General features: G+C 43.6%; 3 pseudogenes; 2 read left to right on the forward strand and 1 right to left on the reverse strand.

Moving 5' to 3' along the window:
* The first annotated feature begins 4,178 nt into the window (after nt 1–4,178).
* Nucleotides 4,179–5,118, forward strand: LOC110314010 (annotated as a pseudogene).
* A 4,294-nt stretch (nt 5,119–9,412) lies between these two features.
* LOC110314403 lies at nt 9,413–10,784 on the reverse strand (annotated as a pseudogene).
* Nucleotides 10,785–12,320: 1,536 nt separating this feature from the next.
* The window catches only part of LOC110314404, a 15,819-nt pseudogene continuing 13,396 nt past the window's right edge, over nt 12,321–14,743 (forward strand).

Raw genomic sequence — 14,743 nt, forward strand, 5'->3', positions numbered from 1 at the left:
GGATTTTATATTAAATGAGGAAATACAAACTACAACTCAATGGTATTTTGTATTGTTTGGAGCCTAAAGTATCTGTAGTAGATTTTGTGATGTGCTACTCAGATACCACTTTAAACCTCTCAGACACTGTCAGTCAGCTCTGGATCACATTCCACTGTAGTCAGTAGCCCTGCCTAGTGTTCCCCCAACCTCTTCTCTGGACAACCTCTAACATCTTACACAGGAATATGTAGAACCAGCCTTCTCCTTCAATTTGGGACCATGACGCAGGGCCTTGCAAGCTCCAGAACTGGACACCTAATGACTTAGCTACACAATTACCCACACTCCCCACCACTTCCCTGTTACTTCATCCTGTGATTCTCTTCCCAGAGGCGTTCCTTTCCATTGTGTTTCCTGATGGATTTCTTGTCCACAAATCTTCAACTCAGTGTCTGTTTCCTGGGGGACTCCGTGCAACACAACTGACACACTTATTCATTAAACTATGTTAAAAATGCATGGCTGCCGTAGTTTGGATTTTCATTGCTGTAAAAAGACACCATGACCAAGGCAACTGTAAAGGACAACATTTAATTAGGGCTGGCTTACAGTTTTAGAGGTTCAGTTCATTATCATCATGGTGGGAAACATGGTAGCATGCAGGCAGACATGGTGCTGAGAAGGAGCTGAGAGCTCTACATCTTGTTCTGAGGGTACCCAGGAGGTGACTGGCTTCCATAGGCAGCCAGGAAGAGGGGTTTTTCCCCCCATACTAGGTAGAATCGGAGCATAAAATGAGACCTCAAAGCTCACTTCCACAGAACACATTTCCTCCAACAAAGCCACATCTTTAATAGTGCCATTTCCTATGGGTCAAGCATATTCAAACACATGAATCTATGGGGGTCAAAGCTACTCAAATCATCACAATGGCTAAACGACATAACAGGAGTTTAAAGGCATTATCTGAGGTGCTTTCTTATACAGGTCTTAAGACACACAACACAGAAGAAATTCCAGTAAAGTATGATGCAACAGTGGGGCATTTATTTATTTATTTATTTTGTATACAGCATTCTGCCTGCATGTTTGCCTACAAGACAGAAGAGAGTATAGATGGTTATGAGCTACCATGTGGGTGCTTGGGACCTCTGGAAGAATAGCCAGTGCTCTTAACCACTGAACCATCTCTCCAGCCCGGGCCTATATTTTTGAAGAAAGCCCTTGTAGCTTAGAACATATGCAATATCAAAAAGTTTGAGTGTTTAATAGGGAGGGTAGTAGAGAAAAAGGAAGGAAAAGCTGGACAGGTGATTTAGGTGTTAGGAGCACTTGTTGCTTTTGCAGAAGACCCACGTTTGATTCCCAGCACCCAGTACTGCATGGTGGCTCACAACCATCCATAACCCCAGTGCCAGGGGATTTACTTCTGCCAGGGCCCACTTCTGACCTTCACAGGTACACAGAATACTCACAGTATAGGCATATACTAAGGCAAAACCAATCACTCATAAAATAAACTGAATAAATACAATTAAAAACAAAGTTAAAAAAAAGAAAGAAGAGAAAAAGGAAGGGAACTTCTGGCAGAACACACATGACCAGAAGGCACGCATTAGGAGCTAGAGACCATACTTACACTGCAGCCTAGAGCCATGTTGTAAGGGACAGGAAACAGTCCAAAGTCTAGGTAATGTGTAAGGTCAAGCTGGAGACTTTCCCTTGTGAAGGAGTTGCTAACTCATCATCTCAAAATACACCAAAATATGCCACCTTGTCATGTTGATCATTGGAAGCTGAAACTACTTGAAGATCCACAACCACGAGCAAGGCCGTATTTCCCAGCATGAAACGAGCCACAGACTTTCTTATGAGACAAAAATACCCTTGATATCAAGGCTGGGAAATAGCGACTTAACAAACTCTTCAAAGAAATCTTTTACATTTACATTTTATTGCATTAATTTATTTTGTTGTGGCCGGGTGGTGGTGGTGCATGCCTTTAATCTCAGCACTCAGGAGGAAGAGGGATTTCTGAGTTCAAGGCCAGCCTGGTCTACAAAGTGAGTCCCAGGACAGCCAGGGCTATACAGAGAAACCCTGTCTCGAAAAACCAAAAAATAAAAAATTATTTTGTTGTGTGTAAGTGCATATGTGCAGGGAGGGACATGTATATGCCATGACCCTCTTGTCGAGGTCAGGGGATAGCCCCTGGGAGTCAGTTCTCTTCTTCTACCATGGAGGTCTTGGGAATCTAACTCAGATCGTCAGGCTTAGCTGCAAGCATCGTCACCTATGGAGACATCTATCTCCCAGGTTCATTTTTGGTTTCTGAGACAGGATCTCATGTAGACCAGGCTGGACTGAAAGTAACTATGTAGCTTAACCTGGTTTTGAACTCCTGATCTTTCTGAGTCTACTTCCTGAATGTCAGGATTACAAGCATGTACCACCAAACTTTATGTTCTACCATCTCTGCAACCCAGCTTATGTGTCTGTTAGTAACGTCCCTAGAATGTAGTACCCTACTCAAGACTTGCATCTCTCCCATAATTTCTTTCTTTTGTTCATTGCTTCAGATTTTATACTTATGATGCTCCCCATAGTCATGAAATAAATAAAACTCTTCTCCCTCCCCCTGTTAACCAACATTTGTATTAATTGGGGTTTTTGGGTGTAGCTGAAGAGCTCTCATAGTAACTCAAGGGTACAAAAGAGAGCTCCCCTTCCATCACACAAGATGGCAGGAAACATAAAACACATCCCTGGAAAGCTCAACTAACGAAAGCCCATGACAAAGAAAATTCACGCATGTGCCCTCTCCTGATGGAAACCTCAGTCTCGGGTCAACCTAAACCCTATGCCTACAGAAAACTCGCAGATAGTGAACAAAGTCTTTGGAGATATTCTATTGACTTCAAAGAATGACCACGAAGTGAACTGTAATTCCAGTCTTGGAGGTGGTGGCAAAGGGTCTGGAGGGAAGGGGTCATTGTTGGCTATAAAGTGAGTTCAAGGCTATCTTGGGCTACGTGAGACAATTAAAAAAAATCAGAAAAATAAAACTCAACAAAAACAATAACAAAAAACAAACACCAGTTATTATCTCATCCTATGTAGCATATCAAAAGTGCTGGGGAAACTGGAGAAGAGGGAACCTCTTGAACTGTTGGAGATAATTCCACAGCTGCAGTGGAACACAGTATGGGGCCTCAAGAATTAACCACCATATGATGGCATAGTCTCACTTCTGAGTGTGTATCTAAGGAAATGAAATAGGTATGTTGAAGAGACACCTGCATTATTGTGGTTATTGTAGTATTATCCACAATGGGCAGTAAATGGAAGAAACCTAGAGGTCCTTTTTTTTTTCCATATACACTTTGACCATTTGTATAATGATGGGAAAAGCAAACATGCTATATTTGACATGGTTGGAAATGGAGGTCATTTTGTCAAGTGAAATGAGCTAGGCACAGAGAGACAAACACCACATAATAGCATGCACCTATAAACTCCAGTTCCAGGGATCTAGCGCCCTCTTCTAGAGTCTGAGGGTACTACCTACAAGACACATGTGCATACACATGCACACACATACTGACTAAAAACAGGTCTTTAAAATATTTAAACAATATGGAGTATAACTTTAATTAGAAACTCACAGTAATGCTATATAAATTATAAGTTTGCAATAACACCAAAGAGAAAGATTTGAAGAATTAGAAGATAGTTTAAAAAATATATATCAACAGAAGACAAAGGACAGAATGATAGAAAATGTAAATGAGAGGCTAAGACAAATGAACACAGTGTGGGAAATCCAGTGACAGCACAGATAAGAAGGCAATTTCTGAAAGAAATAGTTTCAGAAATTATGAAAGACCCTAGTCTTTTTTATGCGTATTTACTACTTGTTGTGTGTGTGTGTGTGCGCACACAGACAACATGTGCCAGAGCACATGTATGAATGCCAGAAAACAACTTCGTGAAGTTTGTTCTTTCTTTATAGCATGCAAGTGCTAGGAGACAGAACTCAGGTTGTCATGCTTGGTGCAAGCACCGTTACCTGCTAAGCCATCTAGCCAGTCCAATACACTAGTCTTCATATGCAGAAACCAAAGAAGTCAAAAGTATGATAAATAAAACCAATTCATGGCACATTTGCCAGTCTGGGTATGTAACATGCAGCAATCATGGCCAACCATCTGGAACTCAACAATGGCACCAAGATGCCCACCCTGGGCCTGGGCACCTGAAAGTCCCCTCCTGGCCAGGTGACTGAGGCAGTGAAGGCTGCTATTGACATGGGGTACTGCCACATTGACTGCACCCAGGTGCACCAGAATAAGGAGGTGGAAGTGGCCCTCCAGGAGAAGCTCAAGGAGCAGGTGGTGAAGCTCCAGGATGTCAACAAGCTGTGGTACACGGTCCACAACAAGAGCATGGTGAAAGGAGCCTGCCAGAAGACACTGAGCGACCTGCAGCTGGACTAACTGGATCTCTGCCTTATTCACTGGCCCATGGGCTTCAAGCCTGGGCCCGACTATTTCCCACTGGATGCCTCAGGAAGCGTGATTCCTAGTGATACCGATTTTGTGGACACTTGGACAGCTATGGAACAACTAGTGGATGAAGGTTTGGTAAAAGCAATCGGTGTCTCCAACTTCAACCCCCTTCAGATTGAGAGGATCTTGGACAAACCTGGCTTAAAATATAAGCCTGTGGTGAATCAGATGAAGTGCCACCCATACCTAAATCAGGAGAAGCTGATTGAGTACTGCCATTGCAAAGACATCATGGTGACAGCATACAGCCCCCTTGGTTCTCCTGACAGGCCCCGGGGCCAAGCCTAAAGACCCTTCTCTCCTGGAGGATCCCAGGATCCAAGCAACTGCAGCCAAGCACAATAAACCTACAGCCCAGATGCTAATCCGGTTCCCCATTCAGAGGAACTTGGTAGTGATCCCCAAGTCTGTGACACCTGTGCACATTGCTGAGAACTTTAAGGTCTTTGACTCTGAGCTGAGCAGCAAGGACATGACCACTCTACTCAGCTACAACAGGAACCAGAGGGTATGCACCTTGATGAGCTGTGCCAAACCCAAGGATTATCCCTTCCACGCACAAGTCTGAAGCTGCGGCAGGCAGATCCCCGCTCCTCCTCAAGCGGCTTGCACCTGTTCTTTCTGCCTCATCTGCCCTTGCAAGTGTCCTGTGTCCCTCTGCACCGGGTGGCACCTTGCAAACCAGATGGTGAGGGTAAGTGTGATGTAGAATCTGGAGGGCAGTACCAGTAGCCGAGGTGTTTCTTCCAGCTTTTCTTGGTCTTTCTTCTTACCCACCCGGAAGACTTGAACACGAGTACCCTTTCCAACCAAAGAGAAGCAAGATTTAGAGCCCAAGTCATGCCACTACCACTTAAGACTGTGAGCTCAGAACTGTAATCCTATGGGTCAGACTTCTTGCCTCAAATAAAAACAGGTTTTGTGAAAAACAAACAAACAAACAAACACCCCCCAAAAAAACCTAATTCATATTCAGAGTGATAAAACTTTGGGACTTCAAAGACAAGTAGAGGATATTCAATGATATTGACAACTGGAAGACAATGAAACAGTATCCCCGAAGCAATAAAAGCACAAACTGTCTGCGTAGTCTTTTATATCCACTAAGTAAACCTTTATGAATGATGGAGTGATAAAGATATTTTCAGTTACAAACAGATATCATTAAAAGAACTTTGGTGCACACTTAATTAATTAATTAATTAGTGTGTGTGTGTGTGTGTGTGTGTGTGTGTGTGTGTGTGTGTATTTTCAAGGGCACACGTGTATGTACAGGCCGGAGGCCAATGTCAGGTATTTCCTTAAATGGTTTCTCACCTTAGTTTATGAGATAGGGTCTCTTGTTGAGCCTGAAACTCAACGAATCAGGAGGCTCCTGTTTTTGTTCCCCCAGATCTGGGGTTACCTTGGCATTTTTTTCTGTGGGCACCAAGGATACAAATTGGATCCTCATACTTATGTAGCAAATAACCTACCAATTTAGTCTCTAAAAGAACCTTCCAAAACATAGCCCAGACGGATAAAAGCCTCTGGAATGTAAGAAGGAGTAGTGATTAATAGGCAGCACAGAAAGTCCTTGCCTAGGAAATGAAAGGATATATAATCTGAAAGAAGAAAGCAACCCATTTCTATAGACAGTCACTGCAGAGACACTTGAAGAGCCCACAGAAAGTCACTGCAGGGACACTTGAAGAGCCCACAGAAAAGGTTTGTAGAACCAGTACATGGATTTAATCAAGGTCACAGGATATGAGATCAATACATAAAATCCAGTTGTATTTGTATATAACAGCAACAAAACATTGCAAATTGAATTTTAAAATGGTAACATTTGCAATAGCACTAGAGATTCCAAACCCTTAGTCATAATTCTTACAAAGAATTATTCTTACAAGGTCTGGAGGCTCAGCACCATGAAACTTCAATGAAAAACATCAAAGATGGCCAGAGTAAATGTTCCTAAACTGAAGCCTCACTTTGGATATCTTGGTGACAGCCTAAAAGAGGGTCTCCAGTGAGTCTTGCCTTCTGGGCATTTACATCCTTACATAACCCCTCTCTTGAAGGGGCCACTGGAGGGAGATACGCACTTGCAATAAACAGAAGAGGCAAGAGGCAAGTTGGGGGAAGTATTGCCTCCTAGGTAGGCTTCCTAGGAGGCCATGGTTCTGCTGTGCGCTCCCTGTCACACTCTTGGTGAGTTAGTAGCCATGTTGTGAGCAGTTCTAAAGAGAGGCCAAAGGAAATCTGGAGAGTCCTCCAGCCACAACTAAAAAGGAACGGCTTCTTTAAATATATGTTTTTTGGGTTTATTTATTTTTATTTTATTTTACATGGAGTGTTTTGCCTGAATGTATGTATATATGTATATCACTACAAGCCTGATGCTTGAGAAGGCCGAAAGACAGTATGAGATCCTTTGAAGCTAGAGTTACAGATACTTGGGAATCTGGGACTAGAACTCAGGTCCTCTGAAAGAACATTTTGTCTTCTTCTTCTTTTTTTTTTAAATTAGATATTTTCTTCATTTACATTTCACATGCTATCCTGAAAGTCCCCTATACTCCCCCCACCGCCCTGCTCCCCAGCCCACCCACTCCCACATTTTGTCTTCTTAACTGCTGGGCTGCTTAGCGTTTTGTTTGTTTGCTTGCTTGTGTCTTGTTTGTTTGTTTTTCAACATGAAAAGAAGCTCGAGTCACCTTGGGAGAGGGAACCTCAATTGAGAAAATGACTCCATCTGATTGTCTTGGAGGCAAGCCCTTGAGACCATTTTCATTGAGGTGGGAGGCCCAGCCAAGTGTGGGTGGTGCCACCGCCCGCACCCCTCCCCCAAGTGGTACTTCGTTGTATGAAAAAGCAAGCCATGGGAATGAAGCCAGTAAGCAGCAGCACCCCTCCGTGGCTTTTTCTGTGTAGTTCCTGCCTCCAGGTTCCTGCACTGCTTGAGTTCCTGGCCTGGCTTCCCTCAGTGATGGAGTATATGTGAAACTGTAAACTGAAATAAACCCTTTCCTCCCAAGTTGCTTTTGATCATGGTGATTATTATAGACAATAGAAAAGCTGGGATCTCTCCAAATCTGCACCACAGATGGGTGTTCGGGTATCCTCAGAGACCATCAGAACCTTTGGAGCTGGAGTCACAGGCAGGAGTGAGCTGCCCGATGTTGAGGCTGGGAACTAAGGTCCTCTGTAAGAGCAGCAAGTGCTCTTAACTGCTGCTAAGGTTAATCACGTAGACAACTGTATGACTACTTCCCAGCAGATCTTTACCTCAGCTCTGGCTGACGACTTGATTGCAACCTTGTGAGCTAAAGATCCTGAGGTAGGAGGCCCTGAACTCTACCCAGATTCCTGAACCACAGGATTTGTGAGGTAATACGTATGAGGGTTACAGGCCACTAGGTTTTGAGCCATTTTGTAACGTAGTAATAAAGAAAATGTTCTATTTCTCCAAATTCATGAAAAGATTGCCAGGAACCTCAACCCCAAGTAGGCTTTTTGTAGAAAATTTCAAACAGACGCTAAAACTTCCTTGATAAAGCAAAGACATTATAATAGTCAAAACAATTTGAAGAACGAAGTTAGAGAACTCAGTAACCGATTTCAGAAGAATTAAGACAACGAGCCTCCAGACCTTGTAGAGTCTTTATAAGAATTATGACTAAGGATTTGATATCTCTAGTGCTATTGCAAATCTTATAGTTTTAAAATTCAGTTTCCAATGTTTTGTTGCTGTTGTGTACAAATACAACTGGTTTTTATGTATTGATCTCATATCCTGTGACCTTGATTAAACCCAACGGTTCTAGCAACCTTCTTGCTATGCTCTTCGCGTGTCTCTGCAGTGACTATAGAACCAAGTGATCCACAGACTGGAACAGGGAGGGCGGAATAGACCTGCATGGAAGCCGTCCTTTGATTTGTTTTTGACAAAACTACAAAGGTGATTTTATTTTTTAATTAAAAAACTTATTAAATTTTCATTTTTTTTTGACATGTGTGGTTGTGTGTGGAAGTGTGTGACGCGGCATGCACATGGAGTCAGAGGACTTCTGGCAGAGTCAGTCCCCTCCTGCTTACGTGGGTCCTGGAGATTCAACTCTCATTCTCAGACTTGGTGGCAGACGCCTTGCTCCACTGAGTCATCTTGCTGGCCCCAGAGGTATTTTTCCAAAAAGATAGTATCTTTAAGGAGTGTTTCCTGGGGGCTACTGAACATTCCTATCTAGCAAAGCAAAGGGCTTTGTTTTGTACAAACATCAGCAAACTTCAACAAAACATTAGACACATGAGTGCATGTGACACACGCTTTAATGGGCCCAGGAGAGAAATGTAGATAGTTTTTAACTTTCATAACTAAAATACTATAGTTTGGGGGGCAGGGTTTTTTTGTGTAGCCCTGACTGTCCTAGAACTCGCTCTGTAGACCAGGCTGTCCTGCCTCTGGCTTCTTTGTGCTGGGATTAAAGGCGTGGACCACTACTTGCACAGCCCTAAATTGTCCATTTTTTTTCTTTTTACATTTACTCTTTTACAAACTTGGTTTTGTGTGTGCCGGTGTGTGTCTGTCTCCTGGTGCACATGTGCAAGTCAGAAGACAGCCTATATGGGTTCTGGAGGTTGAACTCCAGTCAAGAGACTTGGCAGCAAGCGTTCTTCCCTCTGAAATGATCTGGCCCTTCCTAGTAGTCCTGTTACCCTGGGGCGTGAGAGGTGAGAGGCAGCAGAAACACTCATGAGAACACATTCACTCAGTGCTCTCTCTGCAGTCCTTAAGTGGCGGCGGAGGTGGGAAGGCAGTCATGACATGAAATGCACAAACGGACTGAACCATACAGCCTTGGGGAAAGGGCCTCGAATCAGTCAGCAAAATAAACACTCCCGAAGGATCTCGGCTCTTCCTAGGCCATCAGGGCCACCAGTGCTGTCTGAGTTTGGGGAAGCAGACAGTCCTGAATGAGGGCCACTGCAGCTGCCTCTCTCTGTCAAGCTGCTGAGGTTCTGAGATGTTTTGACAGGGAAGCTGGCCAGCTCACAAAAGGCAACATTAAACGCCCCACTTTCCTTTATTCCTAAGCTGGACTTCCGGACCCACAGAATGACTCGGATCCCACTGAGGTCTGAGGACCATGACGCCTGCCCGGGTGGAGCTCCCCGGGTCACAAATAAGTTATGAGCAGTCACGGTCACTCGGGTAGCTCCACATACCCTGCTAATTAACGCTTCCAAATCCGGCCCTGGCCCACTCGTGTAAAAGAGAAAGCCAGGAGCTGGCAGGGCCTGCAGCAGATGGGTCAAGGGGTGTGCTTGGCACTAACTCCACAGGTAGTGGGTGGGCCAAGTAAAGATGGTTCACAGAGGCCAGACCTCCCAGGCTGTTGAAGCCGACCTGGAAGCCTGGGTGCAAGCTCAGTAGGACAGCTTCTAGCCCCGCCCTAGCACTCCAGGCAGCATCCGTTGGGGAAGCCCATGAGCAGGTGCAGACACCAGCAGCACATGGCCCCACTACAGGGGGCTGACATTGATCACTACAACGAAGATGTCCTCTTGCTTTGGAGCAGCTGGGCCATTAGGCTCCTTTTGCATAAGGGAAAGAGACTTCTCCAGGTTGGATTTTATTGAAGTGAAACTGTTCCATGTCAAACTCCTGCCTCACAGTTTTGATATTCTGGGCGTGCCTCCTCTGTATCCCTCTATATTCGGCTGAGCTACAAACTCCACGGAACCAGGGAGGATTTGGGTCTGCAGATCTTCTAGGCGGTATCGAAACAGGCCCAGTTCCACCCGCTGCCTCCGTGCAGAGTAGACTGCAGAGTCAAAGCAGGGTAGTGGTAGTGTGTCCATGGCAGTAGGTGAATTCCTTGGCCACTGACTTTCCTTGCCAACGAGATCCTTCTGGCCATAGACAAAGTCCGGGATGCCTTGTTTTCCCCAGTCCTCAGGATCTGGAGGCAGCAGATAGGAAGGCTCCTGTGAATGATGTGGAACAGCCACGAAGGCTACTCAATATGGTCTGGGCTGACCAACAGTGGCAGCTGCTCACAAGAACCCGTTTCAGCAGTCCCAATCCGGTGCTGAAGGGCCAGAGGGTTCCTAGAGACCTGTTGGTCTTCAGTCTGAGTTGGCAGCTGGAAGACAATGATTCTAATGTCATCAAAGGAACTCCTTAGTGGCAGGAACAGGATACTTACCAGCAAGCCAAGGCAAACAGGCCAAAAGCCGAGTTTTCATCTTCCGTTTCCCTTTTGTATGGGTTGCCACCTAAGCGCACTGTGCAGTGGGTCTTCGCACTTCAAATAAACTGATCAAGAAAATCCCTCACAGGAGTGTCCAGCAGTTTCCCTTCTCCTTGACTCCAGATCCAACCAAGTTGACCACCAAGACCACAGAATCCATGTTTCCTCTTCCAGAAGCTTGGAATCTTTACTTTTTCACATAGTGTAAATATGTTCATTCATACTTGCATCTGATTATTATTTGAGAGGAGGGAAGGATAAACCTTGGTCCCTAAAGCTGGAAGCTTGCAATTTGTGGGAAGAATCAAAGGAGACATGTCAGCTGTGATGCTAAAACAGCAGTGGGGATCTGTGGACAGAACTGACCTCTAAGTGCCCGAGTCCGGACACATCACTGAAATTGAACCTATGTTTGTAAAATGGAAGCCTGCCTTGTCAACGGTTCCATGAATAGGCGATAACTACACAATCCAGTAAACACCTTCAAGAACCACTTAGCAAGCTAAGGTTCTTTTAGAAGAATTGGCACGGTGGCAGAGGCTGCAGCTCTTATCCAGCAAGACAGTCTAGGACTGCCCCTATGGGCAGAGGGGCACTGGATCTCCTCCAGCCCGGGAGTGAGTATGGAAGCTACCCACCTCCACCCAGAGCTGGGGTCTTCTGCACTTGCTTTAGGTGAGGCGGATGCATCTCAAGGCTCTGGACACAGGCTGATCCTGGCCACTGTACACTTTCAAATATTGAAATAAAGATTAGAAGCCGGGTGTGGTGGTGCACACCTTTAATCCCAGCACTTGGGAGGCAAAGGCAGGCGGATTTCTGAGTTCGAGGCCAACCTGGTCTACAGAGTGAGTTCCAGGACAGCCAGGGCTACCCAGAGAAACCCTGTCTCGAAAAACCAAAAACAAAACAAAAAACCAAACCAAACCAAAACAAAAACCAAAGATTAGAAACTGAGCAAATTAAGCAAAAATAATACTAGGATGAAAGTAGTGGATACACCTTATAAATTACTAGACGACAAAAAGTAAAGACCAGTACAAACTGGGCCATCCTAGCAAAGGTCAAATAATGGAAAGGAAAGGAAGTGTCATGAATGCATGACCACTAAGAAATGGGCTGGAGAGATGGCTCATTGGTTAAAGGTGCTTGCTACTCTCTGTTTCCCAGCGCCCATGTTGGGCAGCTCACAGGGCATGAACACAGCAAGACACACACACACACACACACACACACACACACACACACACACANAGAGAGAGAGAGAGAGAGAGAGAGAGAGAGAGAGAGAGAGAGAGAGAGAGAGAGAATTTAAAAAATATTTAAAATTGCGTAACATTTCTTATTTCTTCTTTTGCATCTTATAAGATGACGTCTCATTATGTAGACTTCTGGCTTCCTGCCTCAGCTTCCCGAGTGCTGGGATTTAACACTGTTCATTCCTTAAACAGTGGAAGATTTTCATTTGGGAAAATACACAGCTGTTTGTTCTCTATCGAGGACACACATAAAAGACTAGATATGGTGGCACATGCCTGTGTTCTCGGCACTTAGAAAGTGGAGACAGGGTCAGGAGTTCAAGGTCATCTGTGGCCAGGAAGTGAGTTTGAGGTCAGCTTGGGCTACATGAGTTCAAGTCTCAAAAGGAAGAAATAAAGGAGAAAAAGACACACATAAAAACAAGCAAAGATTACAAATAAAAATTGGGAAACTATACTAAGCAGATTCTGGAAAAGAAAGCATTATGGAATTTTTTAATAACAGACAAATAGAATTCAAAACAGCAAACATTTAATAAGACAAAGAGAAATATTTTATCATCATATAATGTATAATTCATGAACTTTTATGTACCCTCAGCAGTAGTAAAACAAAGACAGAAGATTAAATTGAAACACAGAGATAAGGAAAGTCAGAAACTGTCCTGTCAGAGCATTTCCACTCCAATGGTCTCAAGCTCTTGCTTGTTTTCTTAAGGTTTTTATAGTGATGGGTAATTTATATTTAACAGAAATTTATGCACATCAATGTGTTTACTGTTCTACTTTGTGTATATATGTGGGTATATAATATATACACATGTATGTATATAGCACATATATTATCATAATTTTAATACACCATATAAATTATATATATATTTCTTTGCTGGGAATGGAAACCAGAATCTTACTCATGCTAGGCAAGTGCTGTATACAACTGAGCTACATCCCTCACCTACTATGTTTATTATATTTGAAGCACTTATGGCATTTCTAAGTATGACCTAAAGATTCTTTCTCTAATAATAATTAAAGAGCTTTTCTGCCTTTTCTCTCACACACTAGGATAACAAATTCAGAATTAAAATTTTCTTTCCTTTGGAAGAAATCTTGCAGGAAGTGTCAAAAACATTACAAGTCACCCTATGTGCTCTGCATCCAGCTTCCTTCAGTGATGACACTGTATATAATATAAACTACCAGGAAATTGGAAATTATTGTAATCAGTTAATTATTGTTCACTGTCTTATAGATACTCAATTTTCACTATTGGTTTACACTGTTTTCTTGAAATACGGTTTCACATAGCCCTGGCAGACCTTAAACTCGCTATGTAGCAGGCAAGGCTTGTTTTCAATTCCTGATTCCCTTGCTTCCATCTCCATAGTGCAGGGATTATAGACGTGTGCCACCGCACTTGGTTTAATATTCACCGTTTTTATGTTGCATTTGTTTGTGCAGGTTTGAGGGTACATTTTATCATATGTGTAGATTTATGTACTGATCATCACAATCAAGACTCAGACGTGTTCCATAGTCACTAAGGAATACTATCTCAGAATTTTGCATTTTCATGTAGTTTCCATTCTGGCCTCCTGTTCTTGTTGCCTGGCAACCACTAATTTGTTCTTCTTCTCTACCGTTTTGTTATTCCGAGCATATTATACGGATGGAATCATACAGTGTATAACCTTTTGAGGTTAACTTTTTTCTCTGTGAATAATGAGCTTGAGGTCCATGCAAGTTGTTGCTAAAATATCAATAATTCATTTCTGTTGCTTCTAAAATACGATTCTATTCTACAGCTATATAGAAGTTTGTTCAATCATTCACCCACCTAGATGGGTTTAGGATGCGCCTAGCATTTTGCTTTGGGGAGTTAAGCTGCTGTGAGCATTCATACACAGGGGTTTTCTGGACCAAAGTTTCTTCAGGATAAATGTTTAACAGCAGGACTATTCAGTCACATGGTTAATGTAGGTTTAGTTTTGACTGTTTTCCCGAGTGGCTAGATCACTTTACATTTCTACTAGTAATTTAAGAAGTGATACAATTCCTCCACATCCTTACTAGCATTTGATATTATTTTATTTATTAAGGGTATAGGGGACATTTGGGATAGCATTTGAAATGTAAATGAAGAAAATATCTAATAAAATAAGTTTAAAGCCGGGCGTGGTGGCGCACGCCTTTAATCCTAGCACTTGGGAGGCAGAGGCAGGCGGATTTCTGAGTTCGAAGCCAGCCTGGTCTACAAAGTGAGTTCCAGGACAGCCAGGGCTATACAGAGAAACCCTGTCTCGAAAAACCTAAAAAAAAAAAAAAAAAAAAGTTTAAAAAAAGAGGATTTTTTTGAGTCACCCCCGCGCAGCCTTGGCTTGCCGTGCGAGTCGGACGTGGTCCGGGCCCACCACCCTGCTCTGTACTACTACTCGGCTTTCCCGTCAAGATNCCTGAGGAAGTGCACCATGGAGAGGAGGAGGTGGAGACCTTTGCCTTTCAGGCAGAAATTGCCCAGCTCATGTCCCTCATCATCAACACTTTCTATTCCAACAAGGAGATTTTCCTCCGAGAGTTAATCTCTAATGCTTCAGATGCCCTGGACAAGATTCGGTATGAGAGCCTGACGGACCCTTCCAAGTTGGACAGTGGGAAAGAGCTGAAAATTGACATCATCCCCAACCCTCAGGAG

This window comes from Mus pahari, chromosome X (genome assembly GCF_900095145.1).
Source record: "Mus pahari chromosome X, PAHARI_EIJ_v1.1, whole genome shotgun sequence".
Lineage (NCBI taxonomy): Eukaryota > Metazoa > Chordata > Mammalia > Rodentia > Muridae > Mus > Mus pahari.